Source organism: Wyeomyia smithii, chromosome 3 (assembly GCF_029784165.1).
Source record: "Wyeomyia smithii strain HCP4-BCI-WySm-NY-G18 chromosome 3, ASM2978416v1, whole genome shotgun sequence".
Lineage (NCBI taxonomy): Eukaryota > Metazoa > Arthropoda > Insecta > Diptera > Culicidae > Wyeomyia > Wyeomyia smithii.
In genome coordinates this window covers 183,773,348-183,800,768 of record NC_073696.1, presented here as the reverse complement: position 1 = coordinate 183,800,768, position 27,421 = coordinate 183,773,348, and the positions used below count along the sequence as shown (strand labels likewise).

Sequence of the window (27,421 nt, the reverse complement as noted above, 5' to 3'; positions counted from 1 at the left end):
AATGCTGAAATTTGCGGTTTCCGTCTGTTACACATGATGAAAAATCTTAACTACTTCAATCACATAATTGTGGAGCACCAACAGGTGCTATTATATTTGACAACAGTAACAAACTGGCAAGTTTGTTCAATTATCATCATTTCGGATAACCATTCGTCGATAATTCTAGTTCTCCCGTTTTCTTTAGTAGAATTGCCTGTCATTTCCAATAATTCTGCAGCTACCGAAAACTCCATACCAGCCGCCAGATAGTCAGGTGCTTGAGTATCAACGCGCCCAGCGCGATCAGCCAGAAATTGAAACCCGGCTTTTCTTTCTTCTTCACGATCAGCAATCAACGTCCGTGTGGTATCGGCACAATCATGGAATGAATTATACATAAAACATAGAGCGCGCATTCTTAGTCAACTAGGTATATTCTGTCGACCTTGTTAGGGAAAGAAGCATTGTGCGACCAATCAGAGGTCGACATTTGCGTTTCGACAAGGCTTGACAATTTTCAATAGAACAATCGTTCGAACAATCAGATTACAACTTTCTGCATTTGGACGGGTGCTTGGTTGATTTTCCAATCGATTACTGCAAAAATGACGAAAATCGGTTGGAAACTGACTGAGCTTGAAACGGTTGAAAATGGACAATTTTTGTGACGCTCTCGATGTTTTTGGTTTTTGAAATTGGATCCCTGTAAGGGGTCATCCACATACCACGTGGACAGCTTTGGGGGGGGAGGGGGGTTGGCTAATGTCCACGGTCCATAATATTTTTTCAAAATTTATATGGGCAGTTGTCCACGGAGCGGGAGGGGGGGGCTTGAAAATCGTTAAAAATCTGTCCACGTGGTATGTGGATGGCCCCTAATGAAATTGGTCCCCTGTATATGTTGCCGTAAGACGTAATTCTACGTCAACAACAAAGTCGCTGGCAGTGACCAATTACCAAGCGAGCTTCTTAAACACGGTGGCGAAGCACTGGCTGGAGGACTGCACTGGGTAATTGGTAATATCTGTGAGGGTGAAACGTCACCAGGGAAATGGATGGTAGGAATCTCGTGTTCCAGCTACAAAAAAAAAAAGAAAAGCAGAGGCCAATCGGGTCGGACTAGTCATGAACACGTCGAATATAGAATACATGAGAAGTAGAAGTTCGAGGGAAACCTCTGTTAGTCGCCCACTACGGATTCTAATTGACGGTGACGAAATCGAGGTGGTAGATTAGTTTGTGTATTTGGGCTTATTAGTGCAGAGCAGAGAGATTAAAAGACGCATTATGGCCGGGAATCTCGCTTACTTCGGACTGCAGAAAACGATTCGATCGAATAAAATTCGCCGCTCCACAAAGTCCGTCTACAGGTCATGAAATCATGAATGCTGTTTTCCGACAGAATCATGACCTATGACTCATGATATCATGATGTCAACCCCGAATATCATGAGCTTTGAAAAGCGTTTTCAAAAATGTGACTCATGGCTATTATAAGCGTAACACATCGCTGTCGCATGGACTCATAGAATCATGAGTTATGACTCATGATACCATGGGTTGGACTCTGAATATCATGAGCTACTCAGAGCGTTTTTATAAATACGACTCATGACTGCTAAAAACGTAACACATATCTGTCAAACTGTGCGCCGGTATATTCAGTGATTGCAAGTTTAGAAATCGTGATTAATACCGAAGGTGGACTAGCGTATTTCATGTGCAAAACAAGGTTTTCGCGAGTGAACGTGTTGATAAAACATAAGACGAGTGTCCGGTTGCATAAATTTACTCAACACAGTATTATCAAGTGCGGTTGAAACTGAAACAACTGTGGCAGAGAACATTCGATTGCTACTAGAATTGATGGATAAGAAGCTGTGCGGCGAGTGTCATCTGCCTATTAATGATTTGAAACCAGTGCCCCGCGGTTTCTGCGCTGCCTTTTGTCACATCGGCTAGCAGTGTTGTGAAATTAACGGTCGTGCCCACAAGGATTTGTTCGCACAAGGGAAGGCAATGCTCATTTGTCCCGCCTGTAAAGATAAATTAGGCGGTAGAAGAATTCGTGCCTATTTTGCCGAAAAACTAAATAATGTGCCGGCTGTGCCAACGAATGCTGTTCAATTTAAACAGCTGTGTGTGTACGTAATTCTGCAAGCCGCGGCAGTAACTCGATCGATTTGAATGATCATTCGGTTGCATCTATCACCCCCGCACCCCAATCAGTTAGGTGGTGTTTGTATTCGCTTCGCATGAACTGTAAACTGCAGATTGGTGAAATACCTGTGTGTTCTCCAACCAGGTTTGCTGACAAATTTCGCTAGCGGAAATTTGGAACCGTAAACTATCTTGACATATCACTGAAGTTGAGCATAATAAAGATTTGTTTTTTTTTTTACGTAGAACTACATTTCTCAGGAAGATCGGCTACATTGGGGTGAAAATCTAAACATATAAAAATGCAGCTCTGTCTGTCTGTCTGTCTGCCTGTCTGTCTGTCTGTCTGTCTGATTCATATAGGCTTGGAAACTACCAAACCGATCGGCGTGAAATTTTGTATATAGGGGTTTTAGGGGCCGGGAAAGGTGACTAAGATAGTTCGAGACCCCTCCCTCTTCTGCAAGGGAGGGGTCCCATACAAATGAAACACAAATTTCTGCACATCCGAAAACTAACCAAGCAAATGAAACCAAATTTGGCATGAGGATGTTTTTATGGAACCAAATTTGGCAAGTGGATGTTTTTAAGAGTAAAAAATATGTCCATGTTGGATCGACACCCTTCCCTCCTCTGGAAGGGAGGGGTCCCATACAAATGAAACACAAATTTCTACACATCTCGAGAACTAACCAAGTGAATAGAACCAAATTTGGTAGGTGGATGTTTTTAGGGGTAACAAATATATCCATAATGGTTTGACACCCCTCCCTCTTCTACAAGGGAGGGGTCCCATACAAATGAAACACGAATTTCGCACAGCTCGAAAACCAATCAACCAAATACAACCAAATTTGGTATGTGAATGTTTTTAGAAGTAACAAGTATGTCCATAGTGGTTCGACTCTTCTCCCTCTTCTGTGAGGGAGAGGTTCATAACAAATGAAACACAAATTTCTGCTTATCTCGAGAACTAACCAACTAAATGGAACCAAATTTGGCAGGTGATTGTTTTAGGGGTAACAAATATAATGGTTTGACACCCTTCACTCTTCTATAAGGGAGGGGTCCCATACAAATGAAACTCAAATTACGCACAGCTCGAGAACCAATCAAGCGAATATTACCAAATTTGGTAGGTGAATGTTTTTAGGTGTAACAAACATGTCCATAATGTTTCGACACCCTTCCTTCTTCTAGCATGTCTCCAAATACCATTTCTAAATCCAAGATGGCGAATTCCGGTTTCTGAAAAACAGCGGCAAAGGACCAAATACCGACCAATATGGGTATTTTCGGGATTGTTATGATGCACTGAAGCCGAAAATGACTATATACAACCCAATATTGGTGTTTCTTTAACCAGATTAACGCTCAGAGGCCAGAAATTGTTTACAAATGCCATTTTGAAATCCAAGATGGCGACTTCCGGTTTCTGAAAAACAGCGGCAAATTACCTAATACCACCCAATATGGGTATTTCCGGAATTGCTATGATTCACTGAAGCCACAAATCGACATCAGACAATATTTTGAATTGTAAGATGGCGACTTCCGGTGTCCGGAATACCACCCAATATGAGTATCTCTGGAACGAGAATGAAACTGAAAATTGACCTCAGACACCATAATGAATTGTAAGATGGCAACTTCCGGTTTCTAAAAAACAGCCAAAAATGGCCGATTTCCATACAATATGAGTATTAGACTGGGACACGGTTATATGAGAAAAAAGCGATGGTGTTATTTTTTCGCTCTTATGCACCTTTCGTGTTTCTTATGGGTCCTATAATAACTGTGTAACTTTTCAGATCGATCGGTGAAACGCCCGATTTGCGCCCGATTTGCGCCCGATTTTTAAAGTTTTCATACGATTTTATATGGGAAAAACCAGTTTTTCATATCTTTTTCTATAGAGATGTACAGTTGGCTCCTAAAAATATATCAATACATGGTATTTATAGGAAATCTTCCTGGGAAAAACTCTTCCGAAGATCGTAAGGCGCTACCTTGCTTGTGAAAAAAGATATTCACCCCAGACTGATTGAATATCTGACGAACGGCTCACCATTAAATTTTACTAGCAATACTGCTGCAGTATGCTGCTGTTGCAAATTCAATCATGCGATGAGAAATGTTATCGCTTAAATTTATCTTGGAGGCTTCCCCGAAGATACTATGAGCAAAAATCACACTTTGAAAATTAATTCCACGCGAAATTATTTCTCATACTCAAGCAAGTTTGCAATAGCAGCATGCTATAGCAGTGTTGCTGGAAAATTCCAATGGTAAGCCGTCCGTCAGACATTCAATCAGTTTGGGGTGAATAGCTGTTTCTACAAGCATCGTAGCGCCTTACGGTCCTCAGAAGAGTTATTCCCAGGAAAATTTCCTACAAATATCATGTATTGATATTTTTTAAGATCCAACTTAACATCTCTAGAGAATAAGTATTGAAAAAGTGGATTTTCCCAGATAAAATCGTATGGAAACTTTAAAAATCGGGCGCTAATCGGGCGTTCCACCGATCGATCTGAAAAGTTACACAGTTGTTATATATATTTTTTCGTTATTTTCTGCACGCACGTTTCGTAAACATGGAATTCGTAGATTGTACAGCACTCTTGTTGATTGTATAGAATATTCGTATTGCAAGTTATCGAATAGAATTAAAACATTACGCATAATTTGTACAATTCAAGGATGTACTTTCGTACGAACGTGAATAACAACGAACAAAAAATTTCGTAAAATGTATATGTTATTGCGTAGGCTTACTAATTTTTCGTACTATTTACGTTATGCAGCGTTTGTTTGTACGAATGATTGCGTTCATTTTTAAAACCTTTCGTTATGTATACAAATACGTACTTTGACAGTTCTGACAAAAGTACCCTCATATTTATTACGGATTGGTTTCGTTGCAGAAAACAACAAAAGGTTTTGTATATAATACACACGTTTTCGTGGAATAAACTAAAATATATTTTCAGTGAAGTAGCACGAAAAGTGCATGGGAGCTAACATTTATTTTTCGTCCCACCCTAATGAGTATCTTCGGAACCAGAATGATACACAGGAGCTAGAATCGACCACAGACAACATTTTGAATTCGAAGATGGTGACATCCGGTTTCTGGAAAACAGCCGTAAACACCCAATATGGGTGTTTCTTAAACCAGAATGACGCTCAGGGGCCAGAAATTGTCTCCAAATGCCATTTTTAAATCCAAGATGACGACTTACGGTTCCTGAAAAATAGCCCAAAGTGACCAAATACCACCCAAAATGAGTATCACCGGATCCAGAATGATGCAACAACACTTTGAATTGAAAAATGGCAACTTCTGGGAAATAGCCGAAAATAACCGAATACTACTACATATGGATATGTCCGTAATCGAAATGACGTAGAGAAGCCAAGCATAGCAACGAAAATAACTGAAATGCACCCAATATATATATATATATATATATCCGGAATAGAGGTCATGTACAAAAGCCAAAAGTCGAGGATGTTGCCATTCCGATGAAACCAATCATTTTGAAACGATATAATCAAATCGCAACGAATCGATGAATTTGAAATGTTTAAAATTATCAAATTAAACACTAAAATAGGCGGGACGAAGTTTGCCGGGTCAGCTAGTGAAAATATAAAAACGGAAAAGGGGCAAAATTTGTGTTTTTTAATGCTTATAAGCCGCTTAGTTTCCAACGCATTCCCGTCGTTTTTTTAGCAATCAATTGAAAATTATCCACGCATGAGCCCCCAAATACAGACAATTGTAATTTGATTATTTGAACTATTGTAGGTAGCGAACGGCTTCGGCAGTGGTTAAGATTGGTGCAGAAAACCTGCCGAAGCCTTTCGCTACCCTACTATTGAAAATTGTTATTGAAAAGTGTTAAAATAACGAGAAATAAAACAAAATTAATTAAAAAGTCTTGAAAAAGCAACCAGTTTACTACTGAAGGATGGGTGCTAACTATGTAGCAGCGGGCAGCAGCGATAGCGAGTACCAGTAGCGGTAGTAGTAGCAGCGTCAGTGGTAAGTGTAACGGTATTACCTCTTCTAGTAAAAAGCTGCTTATGTGCGGTAGCGACAATTCCTCCAGTGAAAAACTGCTGTACTTTGGCAACACACAAACGGGGGTGTTGGCAATCAAAATCTGTCTGTCGTCGAATTTTTAGTCCGAAAACAGCTTTTAATGTCAGGAATAGCACAGAGATGGGATCAGCATCATATCCTGAATTGAATTAAAAAAACTAATTGTCCTTTTAAGGATGAACTAAATAGTCAATTGAAGAGTTAAAATTTTGTCGTTCATACATTACACCTTAATCAAAATGTTGGTGTGCCTTGATATAGACGGTTGTAAATTCGATATGATCTTCATGTCTCAGTACGAGTTCGAAATTTAAATGTGCACCAAGGAACAAATAACTGAGTGACCAACTTTTTTATAAGTAGACCCTGTTGATGTTTTCCACAATAATGCGAAGGAGCCAAGTTTAAAGCAACCATCAACGTCAAACATTCGTTCTACTATTCGGGATGTCCATGATGTTCAACATATTGCTTTCTGGGCGAATTTGAGGCGACATTTTGACGACAACTTATAAACATTCAAGCATCTGATAGGAACAGTTTTTACTACATTTACACAGTTTACCTAACTATAATCGATCCGCTGCATCACGCCACGCCATTCCGATGCGTCTTGAAACAATTATTTTTGGCTGATCGTGCTCGCGAGTAGGGGAGTGCACGCGAATAAGACCGTAAATAGGAGTGTGTGTCCATGGTTTCGGGAGCGAAGAAAACTTGCAAGCGTCAACATTCGGTGGTTTGAAATGAAGAAGTGTGAAAGAACGAGAAACAGTTCGAATGGTGGAGGTACTCCATTGTGTGTGTGTGATTTCGGTAGCGGTGAGAACACTACTTGGAGTATCGCATGCTTGTTTAGAGCGAGTTTAGCAACACTGGAGCATACAACCATAAACCATTTGTAGTTAAAAAAAACTTTGAAACAAGTTGTTTTCCTTGTTTTGTGTTGCAAAATATTTTTTTTTGTGTATACTTTTATCGGTAAGATAAAACTGTTATCTGCAACTTTTCTGAAGAAGTCACACCGATTAAACAAACCGTTCTGTCTCTAAAAATATTTTTTAACCATCCATAAGGCAATCAACGGGTGACTTTTCACTGCATGTACGTTTGTAATTGTTTTTTCAACTTGCAAAACCAAAACACAACCAAACCCAAAAAGAAATCTAAAGTGATATTTTATTATTGGGTAAAGGATTGTCACTAACCGCACCTGTCTCGTCAATTGCCTTAGCAACATCTTAGATGAGAAACATTTTGTGTTCTCTAATGTCATCGATAAAGATTTACAGTACTTTTTTCAGAAAAAATAAAATCCGTTAGGAAAAACGATCAAAAATGGTTGAAATGTTTTTATAAATTGATTAGGGTATCGAACGTTTTTGGCAGGTTTTTGCATAATACTGCTGCAGAAAAGCTGCCAAAGAAAACTTATTAATTTATGTTTTACTTTGTTTTGCCGTGCAAATCATAAATAATACTGACTGTCGAACTTGTTACTACAAACGCAAATCCTCAAACCCGTAACGGTTTAGCATCTAAGACCGTGAACAAAATCTGATCTTTTACGATTTTTAGTTTTAAGTTGAAAAATTATAATTTCAATAATTCATAATCATGAATCAAATTCCAACTTATCAGAGTGATGAATCCAATGCAAAGTTTATGAACTTTATCCTAAGTTTAATGAATTTTTATTGTAGTTTCATGAAATAAATTACTGACTTCATAAACCAAAACACGAATTCAAATATAATGTCTAATTTCATTCGTGGAACGCTAGATCACATGAATTATATTTTCAGTTTTGTGATCGATAAATCATGACATTAAGATTTAATGAACCAAAGTGAAGCTTCATAAAATAAATGTACACCCAGTGCGCACAAATGACATGTTGGTGACCTTTAAGAGAAGATTAATATTCGTATTAGAAATATGTTCTGTAAATGGTCAGGAATGCTGAAAAAGCGTCGAAATGGTGGGGCTTACAGCCTTATACAATTTTTTGCATTTACATGTTATCAACTGTGTGATATTTATAGGAGAAAGCAGAAACGTTTTTTATTTTGTTTTAAGTTGTCATCGCGAGTCGTATTTTTATCAACACATTCATGAATATTTTTCGTGACAAAGTTCTAAAATAAAATATACTGTTCGTGACCAACTCCCGAACATTGCCATTTAATTTTTCTTATTTCGTCGATAAAATTTAAAAATGATTGAACGTGTACATATTAGCAATAACATAGAACAAGTTGAATTTGCGATGAATGCCAAAAGCTATTTTCAAATGCAATCCCATTCTCATGCAGAAAGAATGTCGCCTACCCCTTAAAATTTTCGCGCGCCTTCCCAAAAATTAGGTTTTAGATAGTATTCGTAAAATTATAAATATTTTAGAAACACTAAAAATGAAATTTATTGTTTTTTCAAGCGTCTGTCTGTTAATGGATAGCTCTTGTTGTAATTTTGTTACAAAATATATGAAAATTATCAAGGAAAACTTCTAAATCATATTATGGTTTAATTATATAATATATGTACTACTTTCGTCAAGCATTGCCTCCATTTTAAAGAGCCAACAAACTTTAGGTGCTCGTCACCAATTCTTGGTGACTTTCGTAAAAAAGATGCATTCCTCTTAATAGCGGTTATGGATCATTTCTTTATTCTTCAATAAACATCAATTAATACGGGGACTCTTTTGAGACTAATCGAACGTTAGTTTTAAGTTATGTGTGACCTTATTAATTTCAACTAATCTTTTCGAAGCTACTTGATTAAAAAGTATAGTTACTAAAATTCCGCGAAATTTTTGAAAAGGTCACATATTCATAACAACATTTGACTTATTCTTTACAAAAGTCACGGTGACTAATAAGTAACATTTGTTGATTGAAGCCCGATGTTCACTTTTTCTGATATTTATATAAACTAGAAGAGATGATTACCCAAATCACTGCGACAATGGTAATAACATACAAGTTTTTTTTCAAAAGGTCACAAATTCTATTGAACAAAACTATTGACAAATATTCTCTCACAGAAGTCACAGTGACTAACAGGGGAAACAATTCCTATGAAGGTCTCCATGAAGTTATCAGAAAAATTTAAATGTACCTTTTAATGACTCATTGACTATTCTAAGACAACATAACATTTGTACTTCAAATTATCACCGTGATTACTTAATGGAAAAAATAATTTCGTTTCACAAGTGGAATAATTTCGCCTGTGACCCTTCAGAGAAGAATAAATAAATTTTAGTTCAATTATCACAGAGACAAAATAAAAGAAAAATTTGTTTTATAATCATAGCGCTAATGTCTTTTGTAAGAAAACACAAGTTTTTCTATAAAAAGTAATGGTTACTCGCGTACAAAAACTATTTCCATATTATTTTTAAAACATTCGGGGGACAATTGTAAGAAAAAGTCTTATTTTATTTGTGACTCTCGTGCGGATTGGGCAATTTCGTGAATCGGATCGCACAAATCATGATTTCATGAAACTAGCCCAATCAATCATGAGTTCAATTCATGGTTTCCTAAATCAAAGCAAGGTTTTATAAAACGAGCACCCGATGAAATGCTATATGTCCCGACTCGCAGCTCATGATTTCATAAATCAAATTCATGGTTCCAGTAGCCAAAGCAAGAATTCATAAATCGAACACCCGATTCCCGGAGTCAAATGCCATATGTCCTGACTCGCAACTCATGATTTCATAAATCAAAATCATGGTTCCAAAGCCAAAGCAAGAATTCATAAATCGAACACCCGATTCCCCGTAGCCAAAGCAAGAATTCATAAATCGAACGCCCGATTCCATGAGTCAAATGTTATATGTCCTGACTCGCAACTCATGATTTCATAAATCAGAATCACGGTTCCAGTAGCCAAAGCAAAAATTCATAAATCAAACACTCGATTCCCGGAGCCAAATGCTATATTTTATGACTCGCATTTCATCATTTCATAAATCACAATCATGGTTCCATGAGTCAAAGGGAGATTTCATAAATTGAACGCCCGATTTCATGAGTCAAATGAGTCAAATTTCATGACCCGTAAATCATGGTTTCAATCCAAATTGCTCATGGTGTCAGCAAAACAGTAACGCACGGGGTGCGTTACGAACAATTGGCTCATGATTCCATGAGTCTTTACTCATGGTGTATATTCATACCATGAAAATACATCCAAATCATGAAATCATGAGTCATTTTGCCCGTTTTAGAGATTTTATTTCTACCCGTGCTGAATGGCTGCAATATAGCTCGATTTGTATCAAATGATCTTTGTTCACAGATTTCTTTGTGATTAACGGTATTTCTTATATTCGTAAGACAACTAGACAATCAAAGTTTTTGTTTCCATCATTGAAATAGTCGATATTGATCGAAATGCAGGAGTTTTAGGCCTGTTTTCTTCGACTGATTAAAATAGGCGCTGCTGCTTAAGCCGTTCCTTACCCTACTCAAAATGTGTTTGGTGAAATTCAAACAGAAGTATATCAATCTGTTCTCTATCTTTTTCTCTATCAGAACTTGTTTTCAGATTGTAAACTTAGGTCAGCAAACTTTAACAATAATCAACCAAAGTTACCAATTGAGGGACACTATTCCAACCACCCCGTACCTATTTTAAGCAGTTTCCATTTGTTTTGCAGGCGTTTTTGTTCATCACCCGAAGTGGCTCCTGAATGGCTGCAATATAGGTCGATTTGATTCGAATAATGTTTGTTCACAGATTTCTTTGTGATTAACGGTATTTCTTATATTGGTAATACAGCTAGACAATCAAAGTTTTCGTTTGCATCATTGGAATTGTCGATATTGATCAAAATTCAGGAGTTTAAGGCATGTTTTCTCCGACTGATTAAAATAGATGCCACTGCTTAAGCCGTACCTTATCCTATTTACTTACGTGTTATTATTTTTAATCGGATCTATTTATTAAATGGAGTTTTCTTTCACGCGATTTTTTCAAATCACGCGGTTTTTTTATACGTGGGTTTTTTCAGCGCGACACAATCAACCGCGTGAAAAAAGACCCCAGTGTAGTTCTTTGTATTTGCTTTGTAGACTAAAGGACATACGACTTATCCATTGGTATTTGGATAATTATGACTTAAGCGGTATTTCTTAAAAGAAAGTACTTAAAGAAAGTATTAGGTTTGGCAAAAAACGCTTAATTCTCTACTAAAATTTTGTCTATGAACCAAACCATGCCTTTTTCGATTATTTCAAATTTTAAACCATGTGAAATTAATGTCATTTTGAAACTTTCCAAACTTGTCGAAAGAGAGAATCGAAACTTGTTTTAAATTTTTTGATCGAACAATTTTTTTCAAAATTAATATTTATTGTATATTATACATTTTGACTACACATATCGATTTTTGTTGTGATTTTCGATTTTTGACATTCTTTTCAGGCATTTTTTCAAATTTTTCAAGAAAAAATTGCATTTATTTTGGTTGCTGTTGTTGTTGTTGTAAATTGAATTGTATCTTTAAAGCTTTCGAGATAATGAAGGTATAACACAAAAAATTGCTGAAAAAATCGTATGTAAAATAATCTAGAAATCAATTTTCTACAACACTTCCCAGGTCAACATTTTAGTAAAGACGGAAGATTTTGGGACAAAATTTGCAAGAGATTTCACCTGCTAAAACATGAACACAGTTTTTGAGATATATTTCTTGAAGCACAATGATCTAAACACCAGAAGTTATGTGTACTCTAATAAAAAAATATACGAATTTCGTCAGAATCAAAAATGATCGTTTCAGATTTTGACATTTCTGTACATGTAGTTCGAAACAGCGTAGCCTCCCTCCTGATACTAAAATACAAGATACAAGCGATATCAAGAATCTAGGACTGCGACAAACTTTCGTTGAGGGTATTTTCCATGTTGAAGAACTTTCTTGAAATGCCATAATATATCAATAAGTTTGAAAATTCAGGTTAGTGGGATAGATCCCCCTAAACAAAAGGATGGGATTCAACCGCCATCAAATATTAAATTATTACCATGAAGTATCACTTGAGAAGTAAATTAAAAACTAGCACATAATACTGGTTAACCGTTTCCTGAAGAACTCTTACCTTTTTCAGTTAGTTTGTCTTGTTTAGTTTACGTGAAATGAAAATCTGCATTGCGCCATATCATGTAAACATTCCTAAAACATAAGAATATCGTAGGCAAAATCGTCAATCGCACACGAATTGCCGAACAATCTACAAAAGTCCAAATGTAACTGTAGATCACAGCTGGCAGAAGTAACATGTCAAAATGAAAAATAAAACAGTCAATTCGCACAATTTCCGTGCAAAAAAGGTTCGGATGACCCGAAAAATTAGAACCACCCGTTACAAATTTCCCAATAGACCGTTATCGTGAAATGATCGCACATTTCCGACATTAGCGAACCTTCTGAAGAGATGCTCCACAATGGAGCCTGGCCATCCACTGACCGGTACTAACCAGCTCTCGCAGCACAAAAGCTTTGTAATAAAATTTGTTTACCTTCTTTCATCATTTTCTCTACCGCTGCCACATTCCCACGATTTATCATAAAACGTTCAACCTTCCACCGCCCGCGGGCAGGGTTTCGCATTAAACTCACCTGCTACTGCCTATTGCCAATAGCTGTTCGCATTTGCCCCAGGCTCTCCACTACTGCTTGTCCTATTCTGCGCTCGATCGCTCACTCTTTCTCTCGCTATTATCCACTCGCTCTTGGCAAGGTTTTCACTCTGACAATGAACAAAAAATGGGAAATCCAAGATGGCTGCTATCACCTGTACGTGGTAAATTTTCTTTTTTTTTGTCTTCTTTGCAAGATCTACGGGTGGATGATTTTGGGAAAAAGTGACGCTATCTGAATTGTCACCTAAGAAGATTTTCGGTAAATCGATTTTTCAACAAGTTAACACTGTTTGATCAGTAACAACCAGGGTAAAAGCTTTCTGATATATCCTGACGATATTCTCCGTTAAAAGTTGTCTCAAAGCTGTCACGAGTTCACTTCCGAAAGTATTTCACTATTTTTGATATTTGCGATATATTCACTTTTTCGAATCACAGCGATTTGTTTGCTTGTTTTATTGAATAATCAACGACAGGGGGAAACCAAATTGACCAAAATCCTGCGATTGTGCATAAATTTCTACTACACTCTAGACACCGAGCTGCGGGATTGAAATTTTCTCGCTAGGGATGGAAGGTCAAATCTACACTGAAGATGGCTTGCACAGCCGAACCTAGTAAAAGAGGCAGTAATCGACCAACAGATCCTCTCTGGCACAATCCTGGAGCCAAACTCTCACACACCTATCAGTCCACTAAGAGAAATGTACGAGTTGAAGCTTTTGGACAGATGCCACCATGAACGTTGGAAGAGAATCACCGCAAAGGAAAATGTCAAACACACGTTTTCAATAAAAGCTCCTTTTGCTTACATTTATTTTCAGCAGGAGTACCTGTCATCATTTCGTCTTTCGTCTCTTTATTTTCATTTCAGTTTTACGGGCCACACCGAGAGGCTATTACCGTACGTTAAAGCTTTCCATTCAACGTTCCCAAAACTGGCAGAAAAGAGAGAAGTGATGCGTTCGCTCTCTATCTCTCTCAAGCTTGCTAGCGCAATTTTTCATTTGAATTATTTCGCCCGTTAAGATCCGCACACCAACGAAGGGTGAAAGCGGTAGAGGATTGCAGCCCGCTACGGATCGATTAGACAGATGTTTCATCTGATATCCTGGCTATTTTTTGCCTAGCTCACTGATTAATTACGTATACGGTGCACGTGGTTATGGTTCATGTGAAACTGAGCAGGAAATAAATATATAAATGGCTTCCAATAAATAGCTTATTGAGCCATATGGTTTATGTAAAGCGCTAGAGATTTTTTCCACAGTTGTGCTAAGTGCCGAGCAATTTAATTTTTTTTCTTTGATAGGTCATAGTATCGAGCGAATGCACATTACAATAACTGTGGAAAACGGAACAGTCGTTTGCTCTGTTGGTTGCTGTCTTTTACACGTTATTGCCATGTTTTTATCAAATTATAATTTAAGCTTTAAATCAAGTTTAAACTAACATCTAGCTTATTGAAAAAATTAACAGGTGAACGAAAAGTTATATGGTATGCAAATTCTCAAAAATAAAACAGTTCCTTTATTCTGGTTGCGTTGTGACGGGTCATAAGAATTTTATAGTCAGTCTGAAAATTTTTTTATACCTAGAATTACGTCCTGATTTTCTTACAATTCCTATATTCTGCTCGGTGCATTATTAATAAAACTGGTTCCCACAGTTTTTTAATTCGATTGTTTTGAAATATGTCTCTAGCAAATCATAATTGCCAGCAATTATGTTTAATTATCAGTTCCTTCCCACTTTTACTTCCACACAAAGATGTACATAACAGTATGCTTTATAGCTACTATGGCGCAACCGCATCCGACAGTGTTGAACGGCGGTCGCCTATCCGACAAACGATATGACTTTCTTAGCGCAGGAAATGAGAAAAACCCTAATTGAATCTGATAAGGAGCAGAAATTTGCTCACGCTTGTCCTTTTTCACGATTTCACGCTCTAGTAATGATACTTTAACAAACGGGTAAGACGCGGCAAAAGTAACTTATAGTGGGTCACATTAATGTGCAGCACATATGAGCGCCCTTCACACCTCTTTTCTAAGTGGGTGACGTTAGTCCGCTCGATAATACTTGTAGAATGCATTTTTTAACTGAATGCGCTTAATGAAGGAAACATGTCTTTCCATCCACTCAGCAGGATGATATAGCTATGCTTCCATTTTTTCTCAATCGTAGAAATTTAATTTTCAAAACTTTAATAATTTAATTTATAATCTATAGTGAATTCGAATTAGTAGTTCGCAACTGTCACTGCTCCGAAGCATGGGCTTTAATAATAGGTTTGAGTAAAACATATTAGAATTATTTGAACTTATTGGGACTTCATAAAACTTAAGTTGCATTATCAATTGGTTTAGATTTACAGGTTGTTATAAGGAGCTAGATAATGATAGATAATCATACAATAACATTGATTACTGTTGAACGGTAAACTGTATCTCATTATACTCCAACTGATAATAAGGAGCAATCGTATGCTCATGCGCAACCTATGTATCACCTAGCATAATATTCAGCTTCGGATTAAAAAAAAAGAGAAACAAAAAAGCAAGTTTGACCTGAATTTAATCAGTACTAAATTCAATCCAACAATAAACTACAGCTTTGAAGCAATGTACCAGCTATCATCTGGTTTCATTTCCTTTTCGAACCGAACAGTTTCTCTGTTTAATGCAGTTTGTGTGATATTAAATGGATTTAATTTTGACCCTCAGTCCCAGATTTATTTGTTTTAATACAGGTTCAACTATATTAGCTAGCACCGAAACTGAATCGCATGATATGGGTTTCCTTGAGAAAGACTAGCAGTGTGGCAGACTGTGCATACTAGCCTTTGTGAGTAGTCGAAAGAACCAGGCGATATGTTCGCATAAAACCGATGACGAATCGCTGACTGACTCATTTGCCTTTCATTTTAATATTTTCCACCTTTGTTAGCAGTTTTCCGACACAGAGCTGTTCTAGTGAGTCGGCCAACCAAGCATAACCGTGACTGGCAAATAATTTATTTCCTGATTATTCCTGATCATATTTATATTTTTGCGCAACATTCCTGTCAAAAGTGTTTCATTCAATAAATAATTTTTTCAAACAATGTTTTGTCTAGCATGAGTAACTTGGTAGCTAAAAAAGGGGGTTTCATAGCGATGAAAATGTTTATTGAGCGAATGTGTCTTAACTCGGAATAGCCCAGAATTACCCGTGAAAATTCGACTTTATTCATCTCTGGAAAGCTACTCTGTCCACGTACAAAACTAACCTAACTTGATTTTAGCAGCAATTGGTTCAATAACACACCCACTAACGAATCTACGCCAACAGAACTTTTAAGTGTAAACGTATCGTTACAACTTTAGAAGGATAATAAATATATATCAACAAACATTATGAAAATATAAATCATACCTACAAAATCATGCGATAAAAAGTTTCTGAATATGAAATTCCGGGACCGTCTTCTGTGTATTGTGAACATTTTAAAATTAACCGTGCGTCCCCTTTATAAAAGAGCCGATGGAGGCGCCTTGTTTTAAAGTTAAAGAAGAAATTGCCTATGACTCCATATTATTAGCAAAGATTAAAAAGGGAGGAACCGGAGTAACTCTCGCTTGTTCTAAGTTTACTTACAGATTATTAGTGTTTGTCATTAGTATAGATAAAACAAGTTCTTTGGAACGATGAACTTGTGCGTGTTTTGTAGGTTTTGTAGGGAATTGAAGGTTAAAAAAATACGCTCATCGTTATGTGTCTGAAGTGTAAGAAGGGTGAGCAAGGTAGGGCCGTTCATCGGAAAAACATGTGTTGAACCAAGGGGGATTTACTACTGTCAACTTTGGTCCATGAAGTTTGTTGGTTTTTACGTTTACGTTACGTTACGTAAACAAATTACCTGTGTGTCAATGAAATTTCATTACTTTTCGCCAAATACAGGTTGCTGCCACAAAATTTCACTACACAACGCAAAATTCATCGAAGTTTTCGCGATTTCTCGAGTATTGATAAAAACGTTCCAATTGTATTAAAATTTACATCTATCAATTTCGTTTTCTTCTTCTTCTTCTCTCTGTGCAAAGTGTCTCCTGACAGTTCACAACTTTTAGGGCTAAAGACTAGCGACTATATGCCCCATGAGCAATTTCATGACAAAAACCAAAACAAACAGACGCCATGTTGTCAAATATGCTGGTTACGGTTACACGATGTTTGACAGATAAATCTTCCCTGTGCAGATTGCTTAAGTTCATTTGGTTCAGTTTGTCACGAACCTAACGAGTGGAATAATGGAAAGCGAAAGAGACAAATCTGGCTAAGTATGCCTGCTCTTTCTGCTGCATTATGTTGTGGTTGGGTGATGTAAAGCAGCGGTTCTCAACCTTTTTTTGTTCGCGTACCCCGATATTTCGCGGCGATATTTTTCATATCGGTTGTACCCCCTGGCTTGAAATGTTTTCGCAAAGTGGGAGAGAGTAGTGGTAGATCATGTTTTGGTATTCTTGTTTAGGTTTCAAATTGAACTATGGTTTGTTTGATTGCTACAGTCGTGTTTTAAGAGCAAGGTTGAAAAACAAATGAAGTATTTTAGAGAAAAATCGCTTTGTCCGCAATTACTGATTTTTCTTTCGCGTACCCCCGGAGGGCTTTCGAGTACCCCCAGGGGTACGCGTACCCCAGGTTGAGAACCGCTGATGTAAAGGGTGATTTTTCAAGAATTTGTTTTTTTGAAGTAGAATACTTCTCTCAGGAAGTTCGGCTACATAGGGATGTGAAATGAAAATCTAAAACCGAAAAAAGTGAAAAATATGTCCAATTTAAAATGCTAATAAATCGGTTAGTATTTGATGGATTTCCTTCGTTCTTGCAGCAATAGATTGGAAAATCTTCTAAGATTCTTCTCAAAAGAAGATAATTGTAATTTTATTATTCACACTATTGTACTATTGAAAATAGTCAAGCCTTGTCAAAACGGAAAATTCGACCTCTGATTGGTCGTTATATGATTTCTTCCCAAGCACGGTCGACAGAATCATATACCTTGCAATTGAAAACATGCTGTTTGGCCTATATAAGAGCCTGTTTCAGCCGAAGCCGCTCATAATAATTCTAGACAGCGACAACAGCAGTCGTCCTTCCTTAGCAGCAGCACTAGCTCTGTGGTTGGTCACCACGTCTCAGGAGCAGCGCGGTTCTTCTCAGCGTGTGTCGCCAGACTGCTATTATTCCCCCCGTGTTGGGGCAGCATGAAGATTGCCCTCAGGAAATCCAATTTTGGAAATCAAAATGCCTTTTTGAAGGCAAATAAACAAGTCATTGAAAGTTAATAATTTTTGACAACGCAAGCAAGCATTCTGTGTTGGATCCTAGCAATTTAAATCTGTCGCACCCGTCTAATTTACTGAATGTGAAATAGCCTCCACAGTGCATGTTGTCCGTGTATGTGCATGTTATCCGTGTATGTGTACTGTTAGGGCAGCTCAAAGGTTGCGGAACTGGGTGCACTGCTAAGCGAAATGGTGTATTTTTCTAATTGTGCGTGTTTGGAATGTTTAAAATATATTTTCAATGTGTTGCAGCGCGAGTTGAGGAATATGATTGTGGTCAAAGTGAAGATCAGTGATAGAGTTTGCTCAGCAAGTTGATGTACTTGCCAAAGTTTTGCAAATAAGTGCTGAAATGTGAAACAATTTTCTTCAGGTTCAAAGCAGCAATTCACAATGGCGGTGGAAACAACGGATAAGTACCTTCCTCTTCAGAACGAGTATTAATGTACAAAACAAACTTGTTGGTGTATTGTATATTTATATCTCATGTGTTGTCTTTTCATCATTGTTGTATCGAGTTTGATTTATAGCATTGGTAGGGCGAGCCCAATTAAATGTCGTGCAATATGGTAGTTCCTGCATTTATTCCAACAGGATCATATTTTACCAGCATATTGATTTTTCCAACAGGATCACATTCTTTATCTCGCTCTGACGCGATGAGTTCGATATTGTAAGGTGTGCGTTGCTATTATTTTGTCGACGGCAGCAAAGGAGACTGGTGCCAAAAGGTCTCTCTCTTTTTGCCACGTGTGGATGAACAATATAGCAACGAAAGTTGGCTTCTTTCGCTGTTAGCTTGGCATATAGTACATCAGTCTTACCAGTCGTTTTACCAGATTTATTGAAATTTTTCTACTAATCTTACACGGCGAGTTTTGTTCTTTCTCCAGCTTTGAATATACCGAAGCTGTCTTGCATGATCGCTTGCCGTGTGTGTTGGGGGCGCGGGCAGGAGGATAGTCGAGTTTAAGTGTTATGTTTAGTTTTTGCGTTTCATGCGTCTCGTATCACGTGTGAGCAGTGCACTGCCGTCGGCAGGGATATTTTAAACACCCTGCCTGCGTTGTCAGTTAGCCGTTTTGAAAATAATTGGTCTATTTATTTGTTTTTTTTTTTGGTAGATGCACATGCAGATTTTTTTTTTGCGTGGTTTTGTGGAGTCGTTTCATTTGCTAAAGCTCTGCTTGAATAATCAGAATTGCCTCAATAGGTGAGAGCTTTAAATCTTTGTACACGCTGGCTCTCACAACACGGAACTGGTAGCATTAGAATATAATTTGGAAATTTATCGCGGCCTGACCGGACGGTTACGAACATTTGGCCCAGTTTTATACCCTTGTTTTATGATTTTTCTAGCTTTTGAACAAATATTGAAACACATAGACAATTTTTATTAATTATGTGAAAATATTGTTAGTTGGAATAGCAACTAAATTTTGATTGCGATTGCTTTGGCATTTTATCAATCAACTTAGAATTCTGTCTTGTTCGATATGCATATCGCATTTTTTTAAATTTTTGAGCTATGAGTGCATGAACTTTGCCAGTTTTTATACTCAGTAGGTATCTTAAATACAATACAAAAGATTATCGGGGCGAAGCACCGTGTCCTGTCGCGTATGCGTCGGTGAGAGGAAATAAAGCGGTCGGAAAAAATGCTCCCCTGTAAACGTGACTTCGGCCTTGGTGAGCTTTGCTCATCTAAGGATTATCGGTGTATTGTGATTTCCGAGATGTATTAAATCATTATTTCGGAGACTGTACGCCCATTGGTTCTTTTTTAGCACGTTACGACTCAGAGTAGGTTTCGTTCGTTCGATAAATATTGTAATTATTCAATCGCGACAAAGACAAACCCTGCATGGATGCCAAATCTATTCCCATTTTGCCGGTTCCTTTTTTTTGTTCTCTTTAATAAAGCGGGTGTTTTGGCTTTTTCGTCATACCAGTGGTCGACACGCTCTTGTTTGCTTCCGGAGAAGGCAGTTCAGTTTCGCGCGCGGTATTTTGACTGCGTTCAGTGTGACTATCTTAATACAGCGCTCTATCGGTTATTTGAGCTGGTACCAGTAGTTTGCGCTCGGCGTGCGGTTGTTGCGTTTTACAAAATCCATTCGTTTCTAGGTAAATTTGAACTAAGTTCACGGGATTAAACGCGAAATTTGGTGTGGTACAGACTGTTAACGATTGGTAGGTTGCCGAAGATAACTAGATCGTGGCGCGGTTCTATTTATATCGTCTCTTGGTGGCCGGTTGCCCAGAGACCGAGAAGTAACCATATCGTGCGCGAATTTGTGTAGAAAAGATCGCACCATCAACCTCAATGGATCCAGATCAATTCCTTTCCACTAACACTAATTCCTTCCTTTGATACTTGTGGATGATGCAGAGGATTCCTCGGTCTCTAGTAGCAACAAGTATTAAACTAACACTCCCGATATCTCTTCCTCTATTGATCTGCATTGGGCGTGGCCAGCTACGTTATTGACCAGTGAAAAGAAAGATCACCAGAAATTGTACACTGAAAATGGCTTGCTACTCCTAAGCACCATTTTGACGGTTCTTTGTGCAATTTCAGCTGATTCTGGTCAATCGCGGGCAACACACGGGCGATCAAATATGCTATGCTATGCTATGCTATGCTATGTTAGGGCAGCTCAAAGGTTGCGATCAGCAGCCGATTTTAAACCGCAAAATGCCTTTTTCAAAGCAAATAAACAAGTTATTGAAGGTTAATAATTTTCTGGCATCAACACAAGCAAACATTATGTACGGGATGCAACAAAATTCTGTTGTAGTTGCCTAATTCTTACTTTATTTAGTGAACCTCCCACTGTAGGGGCAGCGCAAAGGCTGCGATCAGCATAACCGGCTTTGAATAACAAACTGCCCTGTTAGAACGCATTCACACAGACAGTTGGGCGTCTGCCATGGTGAACGCGAACGCGAGCGATGGGGCGAGAAACTTGCCGTAGGTAAATAAACAGCTCTCTTTACGGCTGTTCGGCATTCTGGATTTTGGCAATCAACACTTTTGCTGGCTGTCTGATTTTTAATGAGAAAATAGCCTTCAACTTTGTTGTCAGAGTGCCTGACTACGATTTGGTAATATTGTTTGAGTTAAATGTTTACAAAATTTTACAATATTCCTCTTTCTCCCATTCAATAAAACAGGTAATACGATGCCTTCGTCATACGCAAGTTCACCATAACTCCCGCTATGGACGTAACACATAGATGCAATCAGCGTCATATCCGATTTTAAATTCAACAACAAACTGTCCTTTTTAAGTCAACCAAACAAATGAATTGAAGATTTAATATTTTCTCGCTCTGAGCTTTAACCATAAGTTAATTATCTTAATTTGAATTCACATGTACATATACTCTGACTGTTGAAACTTGTTTCCGCCGCAAAGAGTTTGTACTTTTCCTGTTCAGTGAGGTTGTATTTATATGTGCAAACTGAAATTGAATAGTACTTCAACTTCATTTGCACAGAATTTTCAATACTGCCAATGAGCGGTCAACATTTATTTACTAGGAAAAATGACTGACACGCAAGCAGCCACGTTATCTCTTTTGTAAAAGTATTCTACTTCAACCTTGCGGTCGTGGCTTTGCACACAACCCTCCTGTGATTTTTAAAAAAAAAAAACGCATAAAAATTACAAAACTGTATGAAATCTATATTTGAGCCGATAAATTGGTTTATGCCATTTACTTTTTGAAGATAATTACATTCAAATGTTGGCCACGGCTACGTTTTGAATGGTCCATACGAAAAGTCTAATTTTGGGAGACTTTTTCGAGCATTTCGGCTGGTATCTCGCGAATAACGCTTGTAATGTTGTCTTCCAAGGCTGGAATTGTTGTTGGCTTACCCGCATAGACGAGAGACTTAACGTAGTCCCACAAAAAATAATCTAGCGGTGTTAAATCGCATGATCTAGGCGGCCAATTCACCGGTCCATTTCGTGAGATGAATTGCTCACGGAACTCATTTTGCAATATGTGCATTGATTCGCGCGATTTGTGGCACGTTGTCCGTCTTGCTGAAACCACATGTCAACAAGACCCAGCTCTTCCATTTTCGGCAAAAAAAAATCAGAAATCATCGCGCGATAGCGAGCGCGTTGACCGTAACGTTGTGATTTTGATGATCTTTGAAGAAGTACGGACCAATGATGCCTCCAGCGTGTAAACCGCACCAAACCGTGCATTTTTCTGGGTGCATTGGCGATTCTTGTATTGCCTCTGGTTGCCCTTCGATCCAAATACGGCAATTTGCTTATTAACATACCCATTTAACCAGAAATGAGCTTCGTCACTGAACACAATTTTTCGGTAAAAAAGTGGATTTTCGGCAAGTTGTTCTAAGGCCCATTCACCAACAATTCGACGCTGCGGCAAGTCGTTCGGCTTCAATTCTTGTACGAGCTGTATTTTGTAAGGCTTTACACCAAGATCCTTTCGTGAAATCTTCCATGTAGTAGAATAACAAAAGCCCAATTGCTGTGAACGGCGTCGAATTGACATTTCACGGTCTTCCACTACACTGGCTGATACGGCAGCAATATTTTCTTTTGTACGCACTCTATGTATACGTGTTGGTGGGTTTATGTCCAACAGAGTAAAACTAGTTTGAAATTTCGTCACAATAGCCTGAATAGCTTGTTCAGTAGGTCGATTATGACGACCATAAAATGGCCGTAATGCGCGGAAAACATTTTTCACAGAGGACGAATTTTGGTAATAAAATTCGATTATTTGTAAGCGTTGTTCAGGCGTAAGTCTGTTCATGCTGAAATGGCTAACCAAACTGGGTACATTAGACTTTGACAGCTGTCAGAATTCCCGCGTGAACTGTCAAATCTGAATACACGAAAAACCAAATAGCAAAAAAATCACCCTTATTTGCGAAATCGACTATGACAGCTGTCACGCAAACTTGAGTTATTTTCATGATTTCTGATAGGAATTTGTTGAAGGTTATAAAACAATATCGCACGCTTAGCCTTGGGGCTAATAGCGGTCTCGATCAACTAGATTAGTTGAGAGAATTCGTTATCGATATTGTTTTTGGCACATTTTGTATGTGTAGGATAAGTACAACGATACACCGTACCCCAGTGCTGAGTCGAGAAAATTTCCAGCTCGAAAAGATCCTCGACTCGATCGGGAATCGGGAGACCTAGCCGACTGACATCGCTAATCACAGAGCCACGGGGACCACAAGGTTGTTGAAGGTTATAACATTGCTATTAACATTGATGGAAATGGTGCATCAATGATTGTTTTGATGGTGTTGTAATAGTGGTGCCCATGTTTGCTCTACCACTAGTATGTGACTTTTGATTATTACGGTAATTAGTTGAAATTCATTTTCTGTTCCCATCTTCTCGTATACCGGTACTATAAAATATAGTGACACGCGAATACGAATTATAAAAATCACATCACCATCATTTCCATCAACACTAACTCCTTCCTTTTATACTTATGGATGATGCAGAGGATTCCTCGGTTTCTAGTATCAGCAAGTATCAAGCTAACATTCCCAAAATTCTTTCTTCAATTGATCTGCATGGCTATGCTATCATACCCGAGTTTGGGGGGCATGGCCCCCGGACAACCATATTTTGAAGGCTCCCGCAAAAGTCCATCTCTCATGACTCATGACTAAATACAAACAATTTAAAAAGCAAAACAATTCGTGACACTTTAACCCTCTAGTGCAGCGGTTCTCAACCTTTTTTTGTCTGCGTACTCCTTGGCGATATTTTTCATATCCATTGCACCCCCTGGCTTGAATTGTCCTCGCAGAGCGGAAGAGAGTAGTGGTAGATCATGTTGTGGTAGTCTAGTTCAGGTTTCAAATTGAACTATGGTTTGTTTGATTGCTATAGACATGTTTTAAGAGCCAGATCGAGTAACAAATGCAGTATTATGAAAAAAATTGCTTTGTCCGCCATTGCTGATTTTTCTTTCGCGTACCCCCTGAAGGCTTTCGTGTACCCCCAGGGGTAGTGCCCAAGTTAATTTCTAGACGGGCTTCGGTAAAATCACTATGAATCATTATAAACACTTTTTAGGTATTTTTTAAGCATTGGGCACTAGAGGGTTAAAATAAGTGGAATTTTAATGAAACTAACACAATCCTTCCTTAACTTTCCTTTAATTTATATTTTTGCATGACATATTCCTTCATCGAAATTTCGACTACTGAAAAGGAAGCTCTCACAACCTACTTAACCCCCCGGGTCTCCCAATCCTAAATCCGGCCTTGATAATATGAAATGCTATTATCAGCAATGATTTAAAAACCTTCACTGGTGGACAAAGCGAGGCACTTGCTTGAAAAGAGCAGCGAATCGTGTGAATTTGAGGAGCGTGCAAAAAAACGCCACGGTGGAATATATCCACCAGAGAGATAATAAACTGGTGTGAGCTTTCTCACACGAAAGAACATTACGCCCAATAACTACTCGACAGAGCTCACTGAAGTGTTTTACTATGTGTTTCTAAACATAAATCAAATGAGGGGAGCATCTAGGTAGGAAAGCAGATTGAACTGAAAAACTGATTGAACGGAAAAATTAAAAAAATGGAAATCCAGCCGCCTGTCAGTCATGTTTGCTCTTCGATTGCTATCGAATTTTTGTCCGCAGTGCACATCGCGGTGCGGGCGTATAGAAGATCAAGGGCAAATTCTTCAATTACAGCCTTACAACGTGTACGCTCCGACAAACAATAAAACCGATGACGTAAAGGAGGAGTTCTATGAGCTCCTTGAGAAAACGTATGGAGAGTGCCCACAACACGATATAACGGTCGTCATCGGAGATACGAACACACAAGTCGGACTAGAGGAGTTCTTTTGTCTTGTAATTGGTGGGGAAAGCCTTCACTCTACCACCAACGACAACGGCTTGAGATTTGTGAACTTTGCCGCGGCCAGGGAAATGGCCATCTGTAGTACCCATTTTGCACGTCTGAACATTCGGAAGCACACCTGGAGACACCCCAATGGAGAGGCCTGCTCCCAGATCGACCACATGCTGATTGACGGCCGGCACTTTTCAAACGTCATAGATGTGCGATCCTTTCTAGGGCCAAACATCGACTCGGATCACTATCTCGTGGTAGGCAAGATTCGCGCCCGGTTGTCCAACGTATTTAAATCGAGATAGGCGAGGAAGATACGTCTGGACATCCAGAGGTTAGCAGCGGAAGAATTTGCTGCAGAGTATGCTCGGAAAGTTGATAGACGGATCGGTGAACCAGCTGGAGTGTACCTGAACGAGAAGTGGAAGCACATCCATGATGCGGTCAGCGAAACAGCGCGAGAAGTGATAGACATGACAACGGTAACCACGCGTAGTGGGTGGTTCGATGCTGAGTGCCTAGAGATGACGGAGGAGAAAAACCGAGCCCACGTCAACACGTTAGTAGCAGCTAATCGTGTAACGCGTCACATGCGGAAGAAATACCGGGAGGCAAGAGCTGCCGAAAAGAGGCTTCATCGCCGTAAGAAACGCGAGTCGCGTCCTGGCGGAGGTGGAGAATTGCTTCACCAGGCACGACACGAGGAGTTTCTATAGAACGATCAACAAAATCAGGAACCGAACCGTGTCAGTACCTGCCCTGTGCAATGACAGGCTTTCACGGCTGCGACAGTATCATATATGATGAACTCAATCCACTCAACTTCGAAATCGTAACACTGAAGGAACTTTGCTGGTCGGGACAGAAGGTGGAAAAGCGGACATCGAGAGGCTACCTTTTATCAGAGAAGCCACTCGGTGCGAGGATGTGTAAGTTGAGAATTAGGGGCCGGTTCTTCAACTACAGCATCATCAACGTGCACTGTCCACACGAAGGAAGAGTCGACGATGAGAAAGAAGCTTTCTATGCGCAGCTGGAGCAGGTGTATGATAGCTGTCCGCAACGGGACGTTAAGATCGTCATCGGTGATATAAACGCTCAGATAGGACGGGAGGCAATGTACAGACCGGTGATCGGGCCGAATAGCCTGCACGCCGCACCAAATGATAACGACCAACGATGTGTGAACTTTGCAGCCTCCCGCGGTATGGTAGTCAGACGTAACTTCTTTCCCCGCAGAGACATCCACGAAGCCACCTGGAGATAGTCTTATAAGTGGACAACCAAATCGATCATATTCTAATCGATGGTAAATTCTTCTCAGACGTCATTAACGTTCGTACCTACCGCAGTGCGAATATTAATTCGGAGCATCACCTTGTTGCAGTATGCATGCGCTCAAAACTTTCGACGGTGCGGAACACGCGTCAAAGTCGACCACCGTGGCCAAACATCGGGCAACTACGGGACACAAAGGTTGCGCGGGAGTACGCGCATTACCAACGGAAGAGCAGCTTGGCGCAGCTACTCTTGAAGATGGCTGGAGGGACATTCGACCAGCCATTGGTAGTACTGCTGTAACGGCGCTTGGTACTATGGCTCCGAACAGAAGAAACGACTGGTTTGACGACGAGTGCAAACAGTTAGTGGAAGAGAAGAATGCAGCACGAGCGAGAATGCTACAACACCAAACGAGGGTGAACGTGGAGCGCTACGACGCACACGGAACAGGCAAAACTCGGTCTTACGGAAGAAAGAGCGCCAGGAGGAAGATCGAGATCGCGAGGCAATGGAGGAACTGTTACGTGCGAATGACACACGCAAGTTCTACGAGAAGCTGAAGAGTTCCCGCAACGGCTATGTGCCACAAGCCGACATGTGCAGGGACCTGGACGGCAACCTTCTCACGAACAAGTGGGAGGTGATTGACAGGTGGAAGCAGTACTACGATGAGCACCTTAATGACGATGTAACAGAGGACGACGACGGAGTGGTAGTAGATCTCGATGCACGCGTAGATGACGACAGAATTCCAGCCCTTGACCTCCAGGAGGTTAGTGAGGATATCGGCCGGCTGAAAAACAATAAGGCCGCTGGAGCTGACCAACTCCCCAGCGAGCTGTTAAAACACGGTGGTGAATCACTGGCTAAGGCGCTACACTGGGTTATTGCCAAGATTTGGGAGGAGGAGGTAGTACTGGAGGAGTGGATGGAGGGTACAGTGTGCCCCATCTACAAAAAAGGCGACAAGTTGGATTGCTGCAGCTACCGTGCAATTACG

General features: G+C 39.3%; 1 protein-coding gene across 12 annotated transcripts in view; it reads right to left on the bottom strand.

Moving 5' to 3' along the window:
* Positions 1-27,421, bottom strand: part of LOC129730633 (uncharacterized) — a 199,360-nt gene that overhangs the window by 158,868 nt on the left and 13,071 nt on the right. The window contains exon 1 of one of the 12 annotated variants that reach the window (XM_055690113.1): positions 12,894-13,552. The exons of 10 other annotated variants lie outside the window; for them this stretch is intronic. The gene's annotated coding sequence lies outside the window, so the exon portion shown is untranslated. Of the gene's footprint in view, positions 1-12,893; positions 13,553-27,421 lie in introns of those variants that run through there. One more of the 12 variants, XM_055690124.1, reaches the window with a different exon arrangement.